This window comes from Bacillus rossius, chromosome 10 (assembly GCF_032445375.1).
Source record: "Bacillus rossius redtenbacheri isolate Brsri chromosome 10, Brsri_v3, whole genome shotgun sequence".
NCBI lineage: Eukaryota > Metazoa > Arthropoda > Insecta > Phasmatodea > Bacillidae > Bacillus > Bacillus rossius.
This window is the reverse complement of record NC_086337.1, coordinates 6,682,773-6,704,401: the sequence shown is the minus strand read 5'-3', so window position 1 is coordinate 6,704,401 and position 21,629 is coordinate 6,682,773.

Genomic DNA, 21,629 nt, shown 5'->3' with positions numbered 1-21,629 from the left:
AATACGCGAGCGCCAAGTTCAGTCCAGCGGCACGCCGCTATCACGTCAATGAGCAGGAGTGCCTCGCGGTCGTGTGGGCGGTAGGGTGCTACAGACACCACCTGGAGGGCAGGCTATTTACCCTTCGTACCGATAGCAAGTGTCTCAAGTGGCTCGACTCGGCACAGGGCCGTAAGTCGAAATTCACGCGATGGGCCCTGACACTCCAAAGCTTTGACTTCCACGTCGAACCCGTTCCAGGGCGCGAGAATCAACTAGCTGACGAACTATCACGACACCCCGATCCTAACACCGAGTATCATGATGAGGGCAGCTGGGAGGAGCTGCTACCACCCGTAGGACATCCCGCGCACACTCCGGGGACAGGCGAACCCGCAGTTCTGTACGCCACCGTATCCAACACAGATCCAGACACGTCCCTCCCGGACACGCTCACGGCCCTACATTGTGTCGTGCTGGAGGCGCAGCACGACGACGAGTCAGTAAGAGAGTGGGTGGCCAGATGCGAGGAACAGGTGCAGCCGTACCACATGTGTAGACGGGAAGCTGCAGACACGGGTACCGGGGAACGTGGAAGCCTGGAGGACGTACGTACCTGCGGCTGCCCATTCAGCTGTCCTGAACTTATACCACGACCACGACCTGGCCGGCCACCCGGGCGCGGAGCAAACTCGAGGAGCACTGCGTCTGGAATTCCACTGGCCCGGTGTTGCCAGGGACATCCGCGACTACGTGCGTAGGTTCTAGCTGTGTCAACAGCGCAAGTCGCGGCGGGCCGACGGGGTAGAGCAGCAGCAGCCCCGCAGGCCAAATGAACCCTTTCACACACTAGCCTTAGACATGATGGGACCGTACCCCTGCACGTCACACGGGAAAAGATTTTTGGTTGTCATCACCGATCTTTTCAACCGCTGGATCAAAGCCTTCCCAGTCTCCAATGTCAGATCAGGCACCATCTTGTCTCTCCTGGAAACAGAAGTTTACCCACGATTCGGCTTCCCGAAGATACTGCTAACTGACAATGGATGCCAGTTCACCGGGGGGGGGGGGGCGCTGGCGGGCCGGATGCCGCCAGTGGGGAATTTCCCATCATACCACACCTACATACCACCCTCAAGCGAATCCCACAGAGTGGAGGAACCAGGAGATAAAGGTTCAGCTCCGCCTCCGTCTCGGGGAAAAACCATTCCAAGTGGGACATACACCTGCCCAAATTATTGTATTGTCTGCGCCGACGCACCAATGTAGTCACGGGCCACTCTCCAACCGAACTACTCCTGGGGCAGAACCTGGCCCTCCCTGGAGAGTATCGGGTGGCCGCGGCGGCTACCGAAGATGTATGGGGGGAGGAAATCGCAGCCATGAGGGAGCAGGCACGTGTAAAACAGACACAGTTTCTGGCTCAAAAAACAGCCACAGTCCACCCGTCCTCCTGCACAGCTTGAACCCGCTCAGTGGGTGTATGTACGGCAGCACCACTTGTCTTCTGGAAAACAACTTCTGCGCGGGGCTGGCCCCCAAGTGGTCTGAACCACGCCAAATTCTGTGGCGAACCGGTCCATTCACGTACACCGTGCACACCCCCAGCGGCCGACCGGCCAAGGTGCACCGAGACGACTTGCGTCTCGCAGTAAACGACCCGGCCCCAACAGGGGCGGGGGCCCTGGATGATAGGCCACCAGACACACCTCCGAGCCCGACTCCGGGCTCACCCGAGCCGGACGTGGCTAGCCCGCACGGACACCACGACGGCAACGCAAAGTCCACTTCCCCTACACAATAGTCAAATGCTGTGTGTTCCGCACCAGGGACTCCAGCCGAGCCCACAAACATCATGGACTCCCCAGTTCCCAACTGCCCCCACCCAACATCCTTCCTCTTGCGGCAGACAATATCTTGCCAATGACCAACCTAGCCCCGACCTCTCTGGCTGAGGAGGAGACGACTCCCCTGGTCTGGCAGCCAGATGATGGGGACTCGAGCAATGTGGAGGACGAGGTCGACGAGCCCTGGTGGCCGCTGGATGTCAGCTTGAGCGAGTCCACTTTCACCATGTACATTGAGGAGCCTACGTCAGAGGGGGAGGGGGAAACAGTGCAGAGGCGGTATCCGCTGAGGCGGTGGTGGCTGATGACCCGCACGTGCTGCTCACAGCCACAACCGACAGTTGGAGGCTCAACAAGCTCTGGGAAAGGGTGCACAGCTGATAACACCAGGAACAGGGGTGAGGGGGAGAACCAGACAATTTTAGATATCAATTTTAGTGATAACACCGTCCCTTTCAGGCGGGCACGACGCCCTCCGGTCCATCTGCAGGATTACGTCACCAGAAACATACAGAATCAGGGAAAGGCGAGCGTCCAGGGGGTGACTGGTGCACACCAGGGAGGGCGGCAGGAACAGGCAACACCAATATTACAACCTATCAGAGTATCACACCGCGTTACACAGGTGCCAACGCACTTAGGGGACTACTTCCTGGGTCAGATCATGACGGCGGAGTCCCGAGGGATGACAGGGCTGTCTCCAACTCCGGCAAGGGAAAACCCACACCCATTTTTCGACCCGCTAATAGACTCGCAATCACATACAATTAGAATTCCTCAGGACTCACGATTCGCACCCTCCAGACGGGTCATGCCAGAACCACCATTAATTCAATTATAAACATATTTACTAGGTATGCCACGCCCAGGTGCCCACCTTGCCCTGATCTCCCGAGTGCGTCGAACCGGTGCACCACTTCCATGCGTGTGAAGAGCAGTGTTGTTGAGCATAACGGCCTCGTTGGGGGGGGGGGGCATTTGACGCCAACCGCCAGTGCTCCCTCTGGTCCGTAAAGGTCGTTATGCCACAACAGCACTTGCTCTTAAGTGCGCCGAACACACCCGAGCGTGATGTCCGTCGAGTGTGTGAAAGTGCGCCACGACGAACACCAAAGCGACGTCAGCGCCCGGCCGGGTGTGGCAATGCGCCTAATTAATTATATAATTTTTCTGTCAAATTAAAACAACTAAATTAATAACAATTTAAAAGAGGATTTATGTAAGGGAAATTATGTATAATTGTCTTATAAGCATATATTGTGTAACTTGTCTTTAAGTCCAGAACTGGCCGGGTCTGTTTTCCCACGCTCCACGCATTTAGGCGCGAGGCCGCAGGGCGGTCAAGAACTCAGTTACCGTCGGGAGCTCGTAGGGGTCGGTCGCTCCGCGTACGTCGGGCCATCAACTTTCGCGCTTCATCTACATATCAGCAATAGTGTAAGTTTCTATAAATCCTTTAATCAGCTCGGCGCCGACCCCACCCAGTCGCACGATATTTCGTGCGACTCGTAACTTATTAAATTCATCCCAACAGGGAACTTTACTTTTTATACGTAATTCCATGTCCAGCTTAAGGACAGCGTAATAGTGGTACGCAGTTTCGGCTTCATAACCAATTAATTGTCATCATCGAAGACTCTTTGTAACGAGTGTTGAATGCTTACTGACTAACTTTCGCCTTTTAATTTTCACCATCTTAAACGTGTAATTCATAAAGTGTAATCTACCTGAATAACTTTCAATTTCAAAAGAGACTATAACGTGTACGTCTCCTGCTTACCGTATATACGTATTTTCGAGACATTATTATTTCGCCGCATGTTAGATTGCAAACAATTTTGTACAGAGGTGCTACTCTTCATGTTAACGTGTCCGCCTAAGTTGTTGCAATACAGAAGCTCCGCGACTATCCGCCACATCCTTCATATGGATAAGTAACCACTGTATCAGTTCGTAGATATTACTTTGCAACCTATCCTGGTCGCGCGCACCGTTTATGTTCAGAGATACGCGTATCGCAGCGGTCAGACAACGGACGCGGCCAGTACCGGGACCAATAAGTGTATCGATACTGAATAAAGTGCAGTGTCCTGTTAATTCGTTTACCAGTTATTTACAAGGTGTCCTGGGTGGCCTGAACAGTCCAGGTAGGTTCCGAACCACGACGCACTCCTGCCTGCAGCCACGAGGCCGAACCCCCGTTAAAACCCCTGAGATCTTTTCCAACGCTAATATTTATTTAAAAACTTTAACAGGCAGCGGGAGTGGCGTCAGTTTGTTTCCATGAATTATTCCATTGTATCCATGATTTTTTTGTTGTTTAATTTGACTGGCACACAGCCATAAACCTCGAATGGTATATGACTCTAAAACACTGCATTGTCTACTAATTAACTCTTTTATTACTTTAGTATGCCTTACGAATTCAGAAGCGAAAGATAACCTGAGATATATTTTAATATCATTAAAAATGGTGCCATAGAACTATTTGATGTTTGATATCTTTTATTACTTGTTATGGGATTCAGTGAATAATTAAATCAATTATGAAAATATATAATTATTTAATTTAGTTGCGAACCAATTTGTCAAGTCGATAATTCATTTATCTGTGTATCTTAAGAATCTGAATGCTTCATACAATTTGAAAGTGTTTCTTTCATTTCAGATGAACATTACTTTCTACCTTGTTGTCTATAGCTTGATATTGATTGTTAATGCATGGTAACCTCATTTATAAAATTAGTTGCACCTGGTCGTCTGACCGTTAAACAATTTGCAAAACTTATATATGATAATATAATTTCAAAAAACAATTCTACATTTTCTGCTTCCTAATGTATAAAAAATATTTTCATTAAGATTTATTCCTAAACTTGTTTTTTCAATGCTGGAGACGTAGCTACCTACTGAACAAATCAATTATATGTGTACAGTGTTTAATATGATTTTTTTTGTACATACAATGATTCGGAAAAATTGCAGATGATTATTTTTAGTACAAAACTTATTTCACGAAGCGATTTAAAAACTTGCATAAAAACATATTTAAAAAATATATATTTCGTGCCATGTTTCACCCTTTAGTCAGTTACGAAAACATGGAATTTTTCATTTCTGACCCTTCGTTTATTCACAATGGAATCCAACTACAACTACATTAGATTGGCAAATGGATCAAACTGGAGTGTATGGAAATTTCAAATTATGGTCGTGTTAAAATCAAAAGGTTTATATAGCGTGGTGTCTGGAGAGGAGTTTAAACCTACTGTGGTGGATGACGATTCACAAACCGAGACGGAAAAGAAGAAATTAAAGGAATGGGTGACACGAGACAGCAAAGCTCAAAAATAATTGTCACAAGATTAGAAGAAGGACCAATGATGCAATTTTGTCTTGCGAGTCAGCACAAGAGATGTGGAATAAATTGTTATCAATTTTTGAACAGCAGTCGGAAGTAAGCTTGCATCAACTTTAGCACAAGTTCTTTTCTTTAAAATACGAAGGGGAAGGAGTCGCGGCTTTCCTGTCAAAACTGCAAGAGTTGGTGGTCCGGCTGAAGCAGCATGGGGAGAAGCTGTCCGATGAAATGCTAATGACGAAGATTTTAGTATCACTATCGGAAGAATATAAACACTTTGTGTCGGCATGGGAGTCTGTTTCAACAAAGGACCAAAAACTGTCAGAGTTAAGTGCGCGTCTGTTGATTGAAGAGGAGCGTATCTCTGGTAAGGGCAGTCAGGATAACGCCCTGTTGTCTAAAAATCAAGTTAGGCCGAATCCATTAAAGTGTTTTAAGTGTGGGAAGGCAGGACACATTCAGAAAAACTGCTATTCAAATAAATCGAAAACTAATAATCCAGGTGGGAGACATATGTGCTATTACTGCGAAAAGATGGGACATATTAGTAAAGATTGTAGATGGAGGTTAAAAGCTGAAAATAGCTCTGACACTGCTCACCGCATCTGAAGTTTTTATCAGTGCTGCAATGGTAAGTGAAAGCCTGGATGACAAAAGCTGGTATGTGGACAGTGGAGCATCTGAACACATGTGTGCTCAAAGACATTTTTTTTATGACATGCGCAAGCTGGATAGTGAAAAACATATTGTAATTGGTGATGGGTCAACACTTGTAGCAAACGAGGTAGGGACTGTGAGAGTAGAAGTGTATGATGGTAATTCTTGGCAAATATCGGAGATAAAAGATGTGTTATATGTTCCTGATATCAAATTCAATTTATTCTCTGTTGGTGCAGTGTTGAGAAGAGGTTATCAAATTGAATGAAGAGAGTCTAAATGTGAACTTAGTAAATCTGGAAAAGTGTATGCTGTTGGAACTCTGGAGGGGAAGCTGTACAAGATGATGTTTAGGTGTGAACCAATCCCAGATGTGGTGAGTGTTGTGAAGAAGCCTTCCATTAAAATATGGCATGAAATGTTGGTGCACCAAAATACAGAGCAGGTCAAAAATGTTCTGAAGAGCCACAACATAGAAGTGCAAGGTACTGAGGACTTCTTTTGTGAAGCTTGCATAAAGGGGAAACAACATAGACTACCTTTTTCATCAAGTAAACACAAAACGACGGAGACTTGTGAGATCGTTCATGCAGACATTTGTGGCCCGATGGAAACAGCATCAATTGTAGGTTCAAGATATTTCCTATTGATAAAAGATGATTTTTCAAGGTATAAATTTGTTTACTTCTTGAAGTTCAAATCTGAAGCTAAAGAAAATATTAAGAACTTTCTAAGTATAGCTAAGAACGACACCGGAAATCCAGTAAAAATTCTGAGAACGGGAAACGACACTGAACTGTGCAGTCAAGAAATGCGGAAAATCACTGATGAAATGGGAATACGGCACCAGAAGTCTGCACCTTACTGCCCAGAGCAAAATGGGAAAGTTGAAAGAGAACTAAGAACAGTCGTGGAGGCAGCCAGGACTATGCTGGAAGCCAAAAACCTGAACAAAACCTTATGGGCGGAAGCAGTTAATACTGCAGTATACACCATCAACCGGACAGGCATGAGTTCTGTTAAAGGAAAAAGCCCATATGAACTATGGTTCAAGTCAGTTACTGAAATCAAACATTTTGAAGTTTTTGGAACAGAGACTTACATGCAGGTGCCTAAAGAGAAAAGAAAGAAATGGAACCCTAAGAGCATAAAAGGACTATTTGTAGGGTATCAGGAAAATTCTAAGGCCTACAGGGTGTATGAACCGAACCGAGGAAAAATTGAAATATCAAGAAATGTAGTGTTCAAGCCAGATGGTGTAACGACAACAATGGGAATCAAAGTTACCAAACCTATCCAAACTGAAGGGCACTGCAGGGATGAAGCGGAAGGCATACAACTGGAAAATGTAGAGGGAAGCAGTACGATTGAACAAAGTTCCTTAAATAATGAATCTGCAGATGAAGAGGAATTCAGAGGCTTTGAAACAGATAACTGTGGAAAGAAATGTGAAAAGGTGGGAACATGTAATTTGAGGGATAGAACAAAACTAAAGGAACCAAGGTATCTGAGCCAATATGAGACAAGTTTTCTTTGTGCAGATGAGCCGCAAACATACGGAGAAGCAATGGTGAGCATTGAAAGGCAAAAGTGGAAAGAAGCTATCAATATTGAATTGAACTCAATAAAGGAAAATGACACCTGGTCAGAAGTTAAACCTCCAAAAGACGCCTGTGTCATAGGCAGCAAATGGGTATTTAAGATTAAACGAAATGAAAAAGGAGAACCAGTGCAGTACAAAGCGAGACTAGTTGCAAGAGGTTTTGAGCAGCTCAGCATTTTTGATGCAAGTGAAGTGTATGCGCCAGTGGCTAAGATGGCGACGCTTAGAATTCTGTTGGCAACTGCAAATGACCTGGGCATGCCGGTATATCAAATGGATGTTCAAAGTGCTTTTTTTTATGGTGATATAGATGACGAAGTTTTCATAGCAAAACCAGATGGAATGGAGGGGGATGAAAAGACAGTTTACAAACTAAAAAAATCTCTCTATGGACTTAAAAAATCACCAAAATGCTGGAACAAAAGTTCAATGAAGCTATAGAAAGGGAAGGATTGAAAAGATCAAAACATGATAACTGCTTGTATGTCAAGAACACACAAAACGAAGTTATATGTCCTGCTGTATGTGGATGACCTGCTAATAGTAGGCAATGATGAGAACCAAATTCAGGCATTGAAAGAAAGTCTGAAGAACAATTTCAAGATGAAAGACCTAGGACCGGTGTTAAACTACTTAGGAATTTGTATCTCTCAAGATTTGGAGTCTGGAACTCTAAAATTGAATCAAACTCATTTTTTGAAATCGTTGTTAGTGAAATATGGGATGGCGGACTGTAGACCCGTGTCCACACCAATGGACCCACTGTGTAAAATAAACTTCCAGGACACTGAAGAAGACAAAGAGCTGGAAACAAAATGTCGACCGATAATTGGAAGCCTGTTGTATGTCGCCCTAGGCACAAGACCAGATCTTAGTGCTACTCTTGGCATTCTGAGTAGATATCAAAACCGGGCAAGTGAAGCACTATGGGTTGCCCTGAAACGCGTTTTGAGATATATAAAAGGGACCTTGGACTTGACACTCGTCTACCGACGACAAGAAACCGCAGCTCAGCTGAGTGGATACGCTGATGCAGACTGGGGAGGAGATGTGGAAGAAAGAAAATCTACATCAGGTTTTGTATTCCAACTCCAAGGTAATACCATCACATGGACCTCCAAGAAACAGTCAACTGTTGCCCTGTCATCTACCGAGGCGGAATACATGGCTCTGAGTGGTGCAGCGGCCGAAGCGTGTTGGATCAGAGGGGTACTGCAGGATCTGGGAGTGTTAAAAAATGAACCTGTGATCCTATATGAAGACAATCAAGGTGCAATAAGAGTGTCAAAAAACCCAGAGAATCACAAACGGTCGAAACACATTGACATTCGCCACCATTATGTCCGAGATAAAATCAGTGAGGGTCTTATCAGTGTAAAATATGTGTGTGCTCAGGATCAAATAGCTGACATGTTGACTAAAGCAGTGAATAAGATCACACTCTTGAAATGTACTGTATAAGAAGTATACGGCTAGAATAATGCAAATTATTGGTTAAGTTTTTTTTTTAGCTGTTCACTTGCATTGTTTACTTAGTTGTTTCGCAAAGTCTACCTAGATAAAGTTTATTGAGGGGGGCTGTTGGAAACAATAAAATTATTAGGTAACTTTGGTGTTGGTTTGAATAAGTTATGTTGGTACGACTGTAATAGTGTGAGTAAGAAAATATATATGGCTGGTGTGTGAGAAATGTGTGTAATAGAAAGAGGAAATTACACAATATTAAGAAAGATGCCGAGTTTTAATATAACCTATTAACAATAAATCACATAAAGATCAAGTTTTTATAGATTACGTCTGGTGTATGAGAAAGCGCATTGTAACATCTGGGGCTATCGATAAAATTACAGCTTATTTTAATAAGCCTCTGAGGCTAGCATGTTTTAGGAAATTTATTTTTGAAATTTTACACGACAAATTTTAAACAAATGCAAGATATTGTCTTTTTCAGGATATTATTTTACCCTCTTTGCGCTCTAAGTAACCTATCCGCTATTAAACCTGCCTTTTACCCTAAAATTATATTATTCAGTATTCACTTATTCCTAGTAGTCAAATCTATGAATAAGCGTTCATCTTTCGAGGCACCTCAAAGAATAGGCATCACTTGTTCTTACAACTACGCATTACGAACTGCAAATGCAGTGAGGTGTCATAACTTTTGATTTTGCTATTGGTCTTGGGTGTTTTAACAATGGATATGGCCCTCAGTATTGGTAACATAAATGTGCAGATTGGACAATACTTTAACAACAGTAAAAGTATTTGAAACTTTTTTCCCTGCAAAATAGGAAAATAGTAGTAGGCCTACACATGTAGAATATCCATAACTAAGTTTGGGTTCAATCACGCAATGTAACAGGAGTTATTTTGTAACGTCAACATATTTGTGTTGAGTCTCATTCTGTGTATTTTGGCGTGGTTACTTATAAATAAATTTCAAATTGTGTGTTATGGCTTAGCTGAACATATTTGAAATCCCTGCTTACTATCTTCTTTATCTTTTGTTTTGCATCACTCTGCTCAACGGCGAAACTTATCGTACTTGATGTACTGACTCGTGTCCAAGAACTATTGCGAAGAAATGTGGAAATATTACAAACTTCAACAAAACATAAACCAATTGCAGGAGCAAGCAATTGAAATATTATCCTTTTTATAAGACGTTAATGCACTTAACTGTACTATAACGAACGCTGGGCTGCAGGTAAACACTCAAAAGTGAATAATTAAATTAAGGCCTTGGAAGCATCAGCCCAGAAAACAAAACAATGACAACAATAATCACAGAGGTGCCCAGACGTCGTATAAAAGAATTTTATTTATAACCTCCTAGCAACTCTAGTAGACTATGTGGATCGGGGATGAATACTAATGAAATAACAAGACTGGTGGTTTGATTTATATAAGTGCCCTTTTACTTAACTAATTTACTTTTGATTTTATCTTTTAATTACATTGGTATTAAAACATCTTGATTAAAAAATGGAGGGAGCCCCGGGGCAACAAAATACATATATAAGTAACATCATAATACCTCTTGAATTTAATACTGGTTTTAAGTTAGCTCGCAGGCTCAAAAAAAATTACATTGAAATTTAATTATGTCCTGTGTCCTGGCACCAGAGGTTTCGGCAGATTAACGTCCAGAAGAAATCATTTTTAGTAGAAACTCGGAGTTAAACTTGGAGTGGAGCTTGCAGCTTGCAGCTAATTTTGGAACTTGGAGCTCATCTTGGAGGCTGAATTTGGACCTCAAATTTGGACCTCAAATTGGACCCCGCCTGCAACCAAAGTCCCAAATTACTTAGACTGGTTAACAGGCGGCTAAGACTGGGAAAAAATATGCCCAGGGAAAGACAAAAAAAAAGGGGGGGGGGGAAGGATGACGACCACTTACCCAAAACAGCGGGGTGAAGTCATGTAGGCTGGCTGCAGGAGCAGAGAAGGCAGATCGCGGCACGGATGGTCGCGGTAGACATGTTGAGAGAGAGATAAATAATTTAGATTAGCAAATAACTATTGCGGGCAGCAAAATTTAAAACTGAGAAAATTGAGGCCTCTATGCCTTGACGTTGGCGACTACATGACGTAGTGTTGAGTCTTGGTCGAACAACAGAGATTGACTCTCGCGGATCGCGACGCGTGGTCCGCACAGACCAGATGCTGCCCGCCGAATCTCCAAAAAATGGCGTCGGGGCGCCTAATTAAAGTAAGCAACTGCCCCCAGCCAAAGAAGGGGGGGGTGGTGATTGCCCGAAAGTGTCCGGAGATGCCCGAAGGGGCGAAGCAGACTGCAACCTGTTCGCTGCGCTCTCACGCGAGTCGTAGGCGAACTAAAATCGCAATCGCACTGCGACTGCTGCCAAGGTCGATTGTGACAAGCTGTCTCTTATGGGAGGGATGAGTATTGCGCTCTGGTGGCCAAGACGAGAACCTGTCTGGAGGGTCACAGAAACGTCCGCTAGAGTGCAGTGGGCGCGCTCGCGACCAGCGCTCAGAGCAAGGTTAGGGATTTTTCCCGCCGCTAGACTTCGCTGAGGGCTCTGTTTGACAAATGGGAATGTCCTCGGGGGGGCAATGTCTCCGCCCGGGGTTCACTGGGGGTCGTTGCTCCGGGTTTGAGTTTTCTCGTGAAGCCACAGGTGGGTGTTGAGGGGAGGGGGGTTTAAATTTGCTAAGTCGCCTGGGAAAGGCGTCATGTGGACCGTCCCGAGGCTTCGCCGCTGGCTGTAACTTGGTCCAGAGGCATGCTTGCAAAACCCTTACCTATGCTTGCCTCCGAGAAATGAAAGTTGCTAGCAGTGGGGTTGGGGTAGCGTTCGCTAACACGAACGTCATTTTGTTACATGGAGCAAACGTGACGCGAACCGCGGCCGAGATGCTGCGATCACAAATCGTCAGCAACCAGTATCTAATAGAAGCCTGCGAACAAGCACAGGTGCACTGGGTAGCACAAGCTTACGTCGGAGTGTACAGTAATGGAAACAAAATTTAATAAAATAAAAAAAAATACAAATTTATTATTTGGTTTCCTTCTTTAAAAATTAAAAATTAAATTTAAATTCGTACATTTGTGCCTGAAAGTGGCACTGAAACGGCACAGTACTTCTCCGCTCTCATTGCGAACTTGACTGGATATTTACTAAATAAATTTACACTATCTGCATTTATGAGCAGGGTTTTTTCAAAGGGTGGCTAATGTAAATCGGTGGTCTACCATCATCAAAACATTACTTACCTGTAACTATTTTTCTTAAAATTTATTTTAAACCAATAATTTTAGCGTATGCACATGATTTATAGGTAGTCCTGTATATTAATCAATTCAAATAACCACTTTCAGCTGTATAATTATGTACAGAAAACTCTAAAATGAATTTTATTATAAAAGTCTGCTATATGCCTTTATTCTAACATAAACCTTTTCAAGAGCCATGTCACCAAAGAAACATTTTAAAAACGTATTTCGTTGACAAACTAATTGCGTAGCTAAAGTATTTTGTTAGATAACATTCTTTCATTATCTTTAAAAATTATTTTGAATCGTTGGCCAATAAAATATCTCACCGAATGCATTTTATTAAATAAACGAATCTTGGCAATTCTTCAAATGTTGCTGCTTTTCCAAATGATTACATTTAATTTTACTAAAGAGTAACACCATTGTTTTATTTTTTAGGTACATGTTTATTACTCTTCTACGAGCTGTTGCGCTTCACACTGTACGCGATTGGCTTGTCCAGCAGCAAAAGAGGAAACTCAGGCAGCTGAAGTCTTTAAACGGAAAGTCAGGGATGAGTGACCGCGCTTCCAAGAATGTCCCTACCTGCTAGGTTTACGTTTGGCAATATGGCATCCCGCCCCCTTCCTGTTTCGGGACTCCGGAGATTATTGTACACTGGAATGCCCAAGCCTCATAGAAAGAGAGGTCCCACGCAGAACAGACGGAGATAAGACCGACTCTTGCTACCTGAACAATACCACTAGCGCAGACACGCGGAATTCTCCAACAGTGGAGCGGCTCAGGCGCAGTTAACCTATATTCATGACATACATGATACATTTGTATGTACACTTTTTAACGTTTTTATGTTTTCTCTGAAAATATAATTTCTTGTTCCTACTGATACACCAAAAAGTGAAAGTGAAAATCTAACTTGTGAAAATCTAAATTCATAAAATTCAGTGTTTTTAAAAACAGAAGTGTCACAGTCTTTTCCATAAGCACCTATGTCCACATACACAAATCTATAATTTGAATCAACCACCACCATCAAAACTATAGAAAAGAAGTGTTTGTAGTTCATGTTCATTGACCCACTCCCAGGTAATTTAAATATTCTCACATGTTTGCCGTCAACCGCAGAAAGACAGTGCGGAAAATACGCTGATTTGTTGAAGCCATTGCTTATAGCCCGCCAACGCTCATCTGTAGGTTTCAGCAACTGCTCTTCCTTGAGGCAGTCCCACGACGCACAACATACTTTTCTCACTATTTTCGCTATTGTACTTGTTCCGAGTTTGTAACTGTCATGCAGATCTGTAAAAGTTGCTCCACTTGTGAGGTATCTGAAATATAAAGAATATATTTTTTACAATTTTGAAATATTTTATTTATTTATTTGTGCAAGTATACGCGAATTTTTAAACACATGCATACAACATGCAACAACACAGTATTAATAATTATAAATGTTGAAATAAATGTATCGGGTATTATAGTGAATAAAGGAAGTGTTTTGTTTTCATTAATTACAGATAAACGAGAAATTATTCTTTTGCGTAGTCCATTTCAGGTAAACTTGTGCAAGGAAAGTGGCACATCAGAGATTACTTTGTAAAATCTCAACAAAAAAAATCAGGTCAGTGTGCAACAAATAAATACTTATATGCCACCTATATTGACTTTCTATTGAAAGTAATCGAGAAAGACGACACCGAATCCAGTATTCCTGATCCAGAGACACAAGTGGAGGAGTCGCAAGTAAGCCACCAAGAGTCCTACTTAGAAGAAACAGGGTTCGATGATGATACTGAAGTCGTGCACACAGGACCTACAAATGAAGGCCGGGGCAAGAAACGCAAAACTATACAAGTTTTGAGGATCTCTCCTCCTATTTTGATAACCCAGCCTTCATATCCTATAAGGACGTCGTCCAGGCTGGGGCCCCCATGGGCATGGATGCGGATAAGCCGCATACACAACCAGGAAGAGCATTAGAGCTTTTAGCTATACACAGAGGCTGAGGCTACCCATCCCAGCTTATGTACCACCTCCGGCCCCTTACTCCACTCAGCTCACCAGCAAGTTGGATGCTCCCTTAGCCCTCTGGAGTTGTCATCACTTCTGGCACCTACCCCAGTCTCCCGCCTCACACTGGGACTGCTCAATCACCCAGCGAACCCGTGGTCCGGTGGAGGCCTACCCAACCTCTTCCAGCTGTCCAGGCTGGTAACAGGAGCTGTCCTCGTGGCTCACAACGTCAGCACGTCAAAGGGCTAGGGAACCCTGATACCTGCCCCTAAAGCACTCGGGGCACCACTCCCAAGTAAGAGTCCTTCCCAAATGGGAATCCTGGGCCTTAGAGGAAACCTCAGCGGGGCACCATTCAAACATGGTGGATTCTCCCCGTACTACTACCAACTTTTGGTCTACTCGGCAGACTGTTCGCCGGTAGCTAGACCAGACCGTCACGCTTCAGAGTGCAGCCACGGGGCGTCCTCGTCGCCTCGGAATACCCTCCGACCCGCCGTACCTCGGCCCGACGGGTTTACAGCCGATTAAGGTCCGGATGCGACCACACTCGTTCGGTGACGACCGCCGTCTGCCCCAGCTAGAAAATGGCAACAACAGTGCCCAGGCTGGAGGGACCTGGGGGTTGCCTCAGTACCTCCACCGACTGCTGGGCCAAGGGGGCTCCTTGTCGAGCAGTTTACAGCCCTTTTTTAGGCCCGGTCGCCCGACGCCATAACCACCATACCCAGTCCTTCCTTTACCATGGGGCCTGATCCATTCACTATGGGGCCCTTTGGGAACCGATGCACCGAGGCTCGGCAGTCGAACACCCCGGAAAGGTTTCTATCGCATCCGCTGTTGCCCGCAGATTCAGCCCTTTCACCATTTCTGGTCTCATACATGCAATTGAGGATGCACTGAGGCAGAGTTGGACCCGGCATTGCCCTCTTTAGTTAGAGAGGTGCTATGACCAGAGGTTGAGGAACCCGTCCCAACATAGCCACCACAATCCTCCCCCAACAGCGGTGCCAACGTGGAGGCAGAGGGTTGCCACTTGATGTGGAGAGGCTATATATTCGCTTCACACACCCTTTCCGCGGACCTATTGGGTCATGTCTCGGATACTAGAACCGGCAACAGTTCCGACACCTCAAACGACAATCGCCTTCCTAATCGGAGCATGGTAGCCGCAGGACAGGCAGAAGTGACCTCGGGGTTGCCTGAATCACCTCACCGTCTACTAGGCTAAAGGGGGTACCTCGCCGAGCAGTTTACAGCCCGTTTTTAGGCCCGGGTACCCGCCTGCAGACCCCACCTCCAGATAGGTCAGGCCCACTCCCGCCAAGCAAAACTATACAGCTAGACATAGACAGAGAAATTTTAAAATCTTTGCAAAACACCAGACCTAATGAGGATGAAGCTTTCTTCATATCTATAATGCCAGCTGTGCAAAAAAAAAGTCAACAAATGACAAACTAGAATTTCGTTTGGGTGTTTGAGGGTTGATAAGAGACATTACCAGAAAATCCACAAACTTTGAGTTAAATTCTTTGGCACACTCCTTTGCAAGCACATCCTCATCACCTTCTGCCAGTACATCCTCATCGCACACTCAAGGAGCTATTTTATATAATTCTTTGCAGTGTTCCATCAAATCAATCCCATTTCGCTGCATACTCTTCTGAATTGCAACACTATCCCAACGCAAATAGCCAGCAAGATACGTCCGCAAATCATGCCACATAAATTTTTTTCTGTTAACTTATGTGATTTTTTAATTATTTTTTCAAGAAATTCCAATGTTTTACTGTATTCAAGACTGTGAAGTAGTTATAATAAACATTACTAATAACAATAAATATTGCGTTTGATTTTTTTAAAGTTATAGTACAGCATCTTTGTTAAGTTATTTATTGGAGTTATCCTTAATATGTGAATCAACTCTTATCTACTGCACTTGGAAAGAAATAATATTTGCAAAGTGATTTATGGTTGAACAGCAATTTCAATTGTAGGTTATGGGTTCATAATGAAACAAAGAATAACATTTGACACAAACAACCGAGGGTCGAGCATGGTTCTTTTCCTCGCCACCGTCATAGCGACGACGCGTCGCCGGTATGACGGCGGAGTTATGACGGCCGCGTGAAAATGCGAGCACGGATCCCATCGTCATATCTCTCCCGTCTTTGCTAAGGCGCCTTACTTACGACGGCTTGGCAATCGATAATATGCAGAGGTTGGCAGCGAATTTACAGAAAGGATGTGTTTTATTTGGCAGTTGGTGTATCTGCTAGCAATTTACAGCCAATAGATTGGGGACATTCGTAAAACTTAGGCATGATGTGTCTATCGAATTATATATTTTCCACAACTATATTCAATATTTAATTTTTCAGTGTACGCATGTTGGTTTTCCGTAAATATAAGTTTTACAGACTATTTTTTGCTCAGTAAAACACCCGTCACGTCTCAGTCTCAAAATATAAAAAAATCATTTTACATAGCGAAGTCGTTTATGATTATAATAGTATATAAGAAGGTTAAGGAGTGCATTAGAAACTGTGAAAGTTTGTAGTTTTTAATATGAAAATATTATTTAGCGATCTAGTGAAACGTGTTGCCCGTTATTATTAATTTTGTTTTCAATGGTCAGTTATTATTACTTTAAATCATATGATGAAAAAAAAATTTAAAAACACTTGCACTTTTTCTATGAAATTCCTATCTACTAACCTGCTTAATTCTTCTCTGAGTGGCGTACTTAAAGCTATTGGCACCCTCCTTGGTGGCATGCTTACTGGTATGACCAGGGCCGGTGCAAGGTAAATTGGCGCCCTAGGCGAAAAACCTTAATGCCCCCCCCCCCCCCCCCCGGGCCGGACACCCCAAAAAAAATTTCCTTGCCTCAAAATACGTAAGCCTATGTCAACAATCAAATGTAAGCAGGCTTGTGTTTTTTTTTTTTTACTTTTTTACTTATTACAAATAATAAACAGGTCACCGTGGACTTTAAATAATTACTTATATCAATATAAACATCCCAAACTGTTACAAAAATCCATTTTCATCTAGTTTCAATAATCGTTAAACATATTATATCAGCTGTTATGTGTCGTGCTGCGCCGCCCCCAGCTACTTGGCGCCCTAGGCGGTTGCCTAGTTCGCCTATATGGACGCGCCGGCCCTGCAAACAACTTCAGAATTAAACTGACAACCAATTAGGGAAATGATTAATCTAGTTTACAGGTCACTGAAATTTCGAATTTTCAGACGTATATAGCACTACGTACTCATACTGCTACAAAACGGTCAATTACACAACGTTTATCTTAGGTACCTAATTGTAACTGCTAGCATTTCCTTAGGAGGAATGCAGAGCCTCATCACGGTATCTGGTCCTTGTATGCAGACAGTAATATGTGCAACAAAGTAGTTGAATGTTGTACTCATTCGAAAATAGTTAAAAAAAATATTGTTTCGTCATTTTCGATCTTCTCAATAAGAGTAAAAACTTCCTTCTGAAGTTCTCATTTCTACTATAGGATGCAGCCAATACTTTCGTTGATATGATTTACTACGATTTTTACGGTGTAAATGGAGCAGATTAAATAAAAACAAAGCCTTCGGTTCCATACGGGACACATCTTCCTTCTAAGCTTTCCGTAGCTACACTACTCAAGAGGTGCGTGTGCAAGCGGCCTACGGGTGCGCATAGTTACCCGTAACGTGGGTCAAGTGAGCTCATCACGATTTTATGTAATTAAATGTTTACAGAAAAAAAAACTTCGAGTTCTGGTATTGCTTTTATTTCCATTTACAGGCCATTAAATTGTTTATCTCAGAGCCTTGCTTTTATATAGCTAATATTTTTATTTTATGCGTAGTAAGTCCTTATTCACCAAAGTGCGCACACTTGACCCAAATGAATCTAGGTACTTTGCCATACGTGACACTGAATACTATAATTCATTTCAGTGGCATCCAAACACAAGACTTATGAACCACCAAGGAAAAGGCCTTAGTGATAACTCATGTAATCAAATGATTACGGCGTCTCATATCTTTATATTATAAGTGTAATAAACCAAGAACTTTCGTATGTGTAAGTATATATAACTGACCAAAAGTGTTTGCATGATTTTTTCATGTGTCACACTAAGCGAAAAATAATTATGACACTTATTTGGTTTTATACAAAAAAATTGTTCTTTTTTAATTATCTAAACTACTAGTAAAATTGATACTTCAATGTAACAATTTTTTTCCCATTAGTCAAATAATTGGTAATAAAATAATCTATAGCACCCATAGTCGTATTAAAATTTGAAGGACTTATCATAACCGTATTTTTGTGTGAATGCAATAACATTGCTGTAGTCAGTAGGTGTTGTAAATTGACATTTTTTTTGATAGATAAGATAGTTTAGGTTTACCCTAGTTCAAGTTTTCGTATAACTTTTGCCCATTACTTCATATCAAAATTTAGTTTATTCATTTAACATGTTTAACTATAAAAACTTGTGCGACGTCTTCAATTGAGCCACAATTGTTTTGACATGATCCCAGGTTTTCTTAACTAATAAAAAAACGTTCCAAATATGATTTTTTTTTCTCCCTATCACATCGTGTACGCGCATTAAATGGCAGTAAAATTAAACATTGCTGTAAGACATTGGTATACTTTGTCCCAAGAAGACTTTCTGAAATGGAAAAAGTATTAACAAATCATTTGGCAGACGGTGATGTGCAAATTTTTTTATGAGCCTTCACAGACACATGTAGCTGAAACAAGTCATTGCAACTCATTATTTTATAAATTCATAGTAACATATATTTGTATTAACTAATTTTAAAGTTTTAATTTTAAGTTTAGGTTAAAATAATAAAAACGGTAGATTTCGAAGAAAGACTACATATTGTAGCCGTTCTCACGGTGCGACTTCCGGAAAATTTTTATATAGTTTTTCGTTTCATGGTCCATAGACCTCAAAACCATAGTCAACTCAAAAGTTTATATATATAGATAGATACACATAGTTACCCGTAACGTGGGTCAAGTGAGCTCATCACGATTTTATGTAATTAAATGTTTACAGAAAAAAAAAAAACTTCGATTTCTGGTATTGCTTTTATTTCCATTTACAGGCCATAAAATTGTTTATCTCAGAGCCTTGCTTTTATATAGCTAATATTTTTATTTTATACGTAGTAAGTCCTTATTCACCAAAGTGCGCACACTTGACCCAAAAGAATCTAGGTACTTTGCCATACGTGACACTGAATACTATAATTCATTTCAGTGGCATCCAAACACAAGACTTATGAACCACCAAGGAAAAGGCCTTAGTGATAACTCATGTAATCAAATGATTACGGCGTCTCATATCTTTATATTATAAGTGTAATAAACCAAGAACTTTCGTATGTGTAAGTATATATAACTGACCAAAAGTGTTTGCATGATTTTTTCATGTGTCACACTAAGCGAAAAATAATTATGACACTTATTTGGTTTTATACAAAAAAAATTGTTCTTTTTTAATTATCTAAACTACTAGTAAAATTGATACTTCAATGTAACAATTTTTTTCCCGTTAGTCAAATAATTGGTAATAAAATAATCTATAGCACCCATAGTCGTATTAAAATTTGAAGGACTTATCATAACCGTATTTTTGTGTGAATGCAATAACATTGCTGTAGTCAGTAGGTGTTGTAAATTGACATTTTTTTTTGATAGATAAGATAGTTTAGGTTTACCCTAGTTCAAGTTTTCGTATAACTTTTGCCCATTACTTCATATCAAAATTTAGTGTATTCATTTAACATGTTTAACTATAAAAACTTGTGCGACGTCTTCAATTGAGCCACAATTGTTTTGACATGATCCCAGGTTTTCTTAACTAATAAAAAAACGTTCCAAATATGATTTTTTTCTCCCTATCACATCGTGTACGCGCATTAAATGGCAGTAAAATTAAACATCGCTGTAAGACATTGGTATACTTTGTCCCAAGGAGACTTTCTGAAATGGAAAAGGTATTAACAAATCATTTGGCAGACGGTGATGTGCAAATTTTTTTATGAGCCTTCACAGACACATGTAGCTGAAACAAGTCATTGCAACTCATTATTTTATAAATTCATAGTAACATATATTTGTATTAACTAATTTTAAAGTTTTAATTTTAAGTTTAGGTTAAAAACGGTAGATTTCGAAGAAAGACTACATATTGTAGCCGTTCTCACGGTGCGACTTCCGGAAAATTTTTATATAGTTTTTCGTTTCATGGTCCATAGACCTCAAAACCATAGTCAACTAAAAAGTTTATCTATATATATATAGATACACATAACTTTTAAAATTTTATTGACACGATAACTGCCGTAATTTTGCACAAATTACTTCCAAACTGATGCATATATCAAGTACCTAACGGAAAATCTCGGTCGACTTCGTTAATGGGCAAAATCCGCCCCAATGAGCGATCGAAATCAAATGCAGTGAAGGGTTTACTGTTGTCGCGTGACAGTTGTAAAGACCGGGAGAGGCGGGACGGGCAAAGTGGCAACGAGGCCGCTCCCACCGTCCGCCGCGCTCACACGGACGCGACAGCTATCAGTGACCGGAGCGCATCAAATATCCAGTGTGCAGTGTAGCCTATACATCAGGCATTGCCAAAATATATTTGTTAAAAATTATGTTTTTCTTGAATGTTTAAAGATATACCAATGACGTAGCCGAGGGCTTTTCTGAAGATTATGATATGACCAAGGTCGCTATAGAACTTTTAGGTGGTAGAACATACTGCCTGAAAATTATGACAAAATGAAAACTAAACTCCGCATTACGAGACATCAAATAAATAAAAAAATAATAAAAGTTCATGTAGTCAATCTGCGTGGTTACAATATCGACAGTTTGGCGTTTGTTTGATAGTTATATAACAAAAACTGACGGAATCACGTGCATTTTAAGTTTAACATGTAAATCCCTATCCCACTATTTGGCTGGCCTGGACATGAACCGAGCCCTTAAACACCGTTCTATAAGCACGTGTTTCTGGATAAGTGGAAATCTAAAGCACCTATGTCACAAAGAAACATTATATTTTAATATTCTTCAAAAAAATCACCTCTTAGTTCAATAGTTATGTAAAGGTGGTGTGGAATGTTTTAGATGTCGCACCGTCTTATCATCCATGCAGAACAGTCCGAAAAGCTAACAAGGCTCTTGCCATGGAAATATGGTTAAAGAAATATTTTTAAAATGTTTTTAAACAGTAAACAAAATATAAAAACATCATCTTATTACTGTAAAATAAAAATACAAACAAATCTAAAGCAAATTTCATTTCAATATGAAAAAGTCTACATAAATGTTTACAAGAAAAGTAAATGCAATAGCAATTCGAACATTTCGCAATTCGGTTACATTGT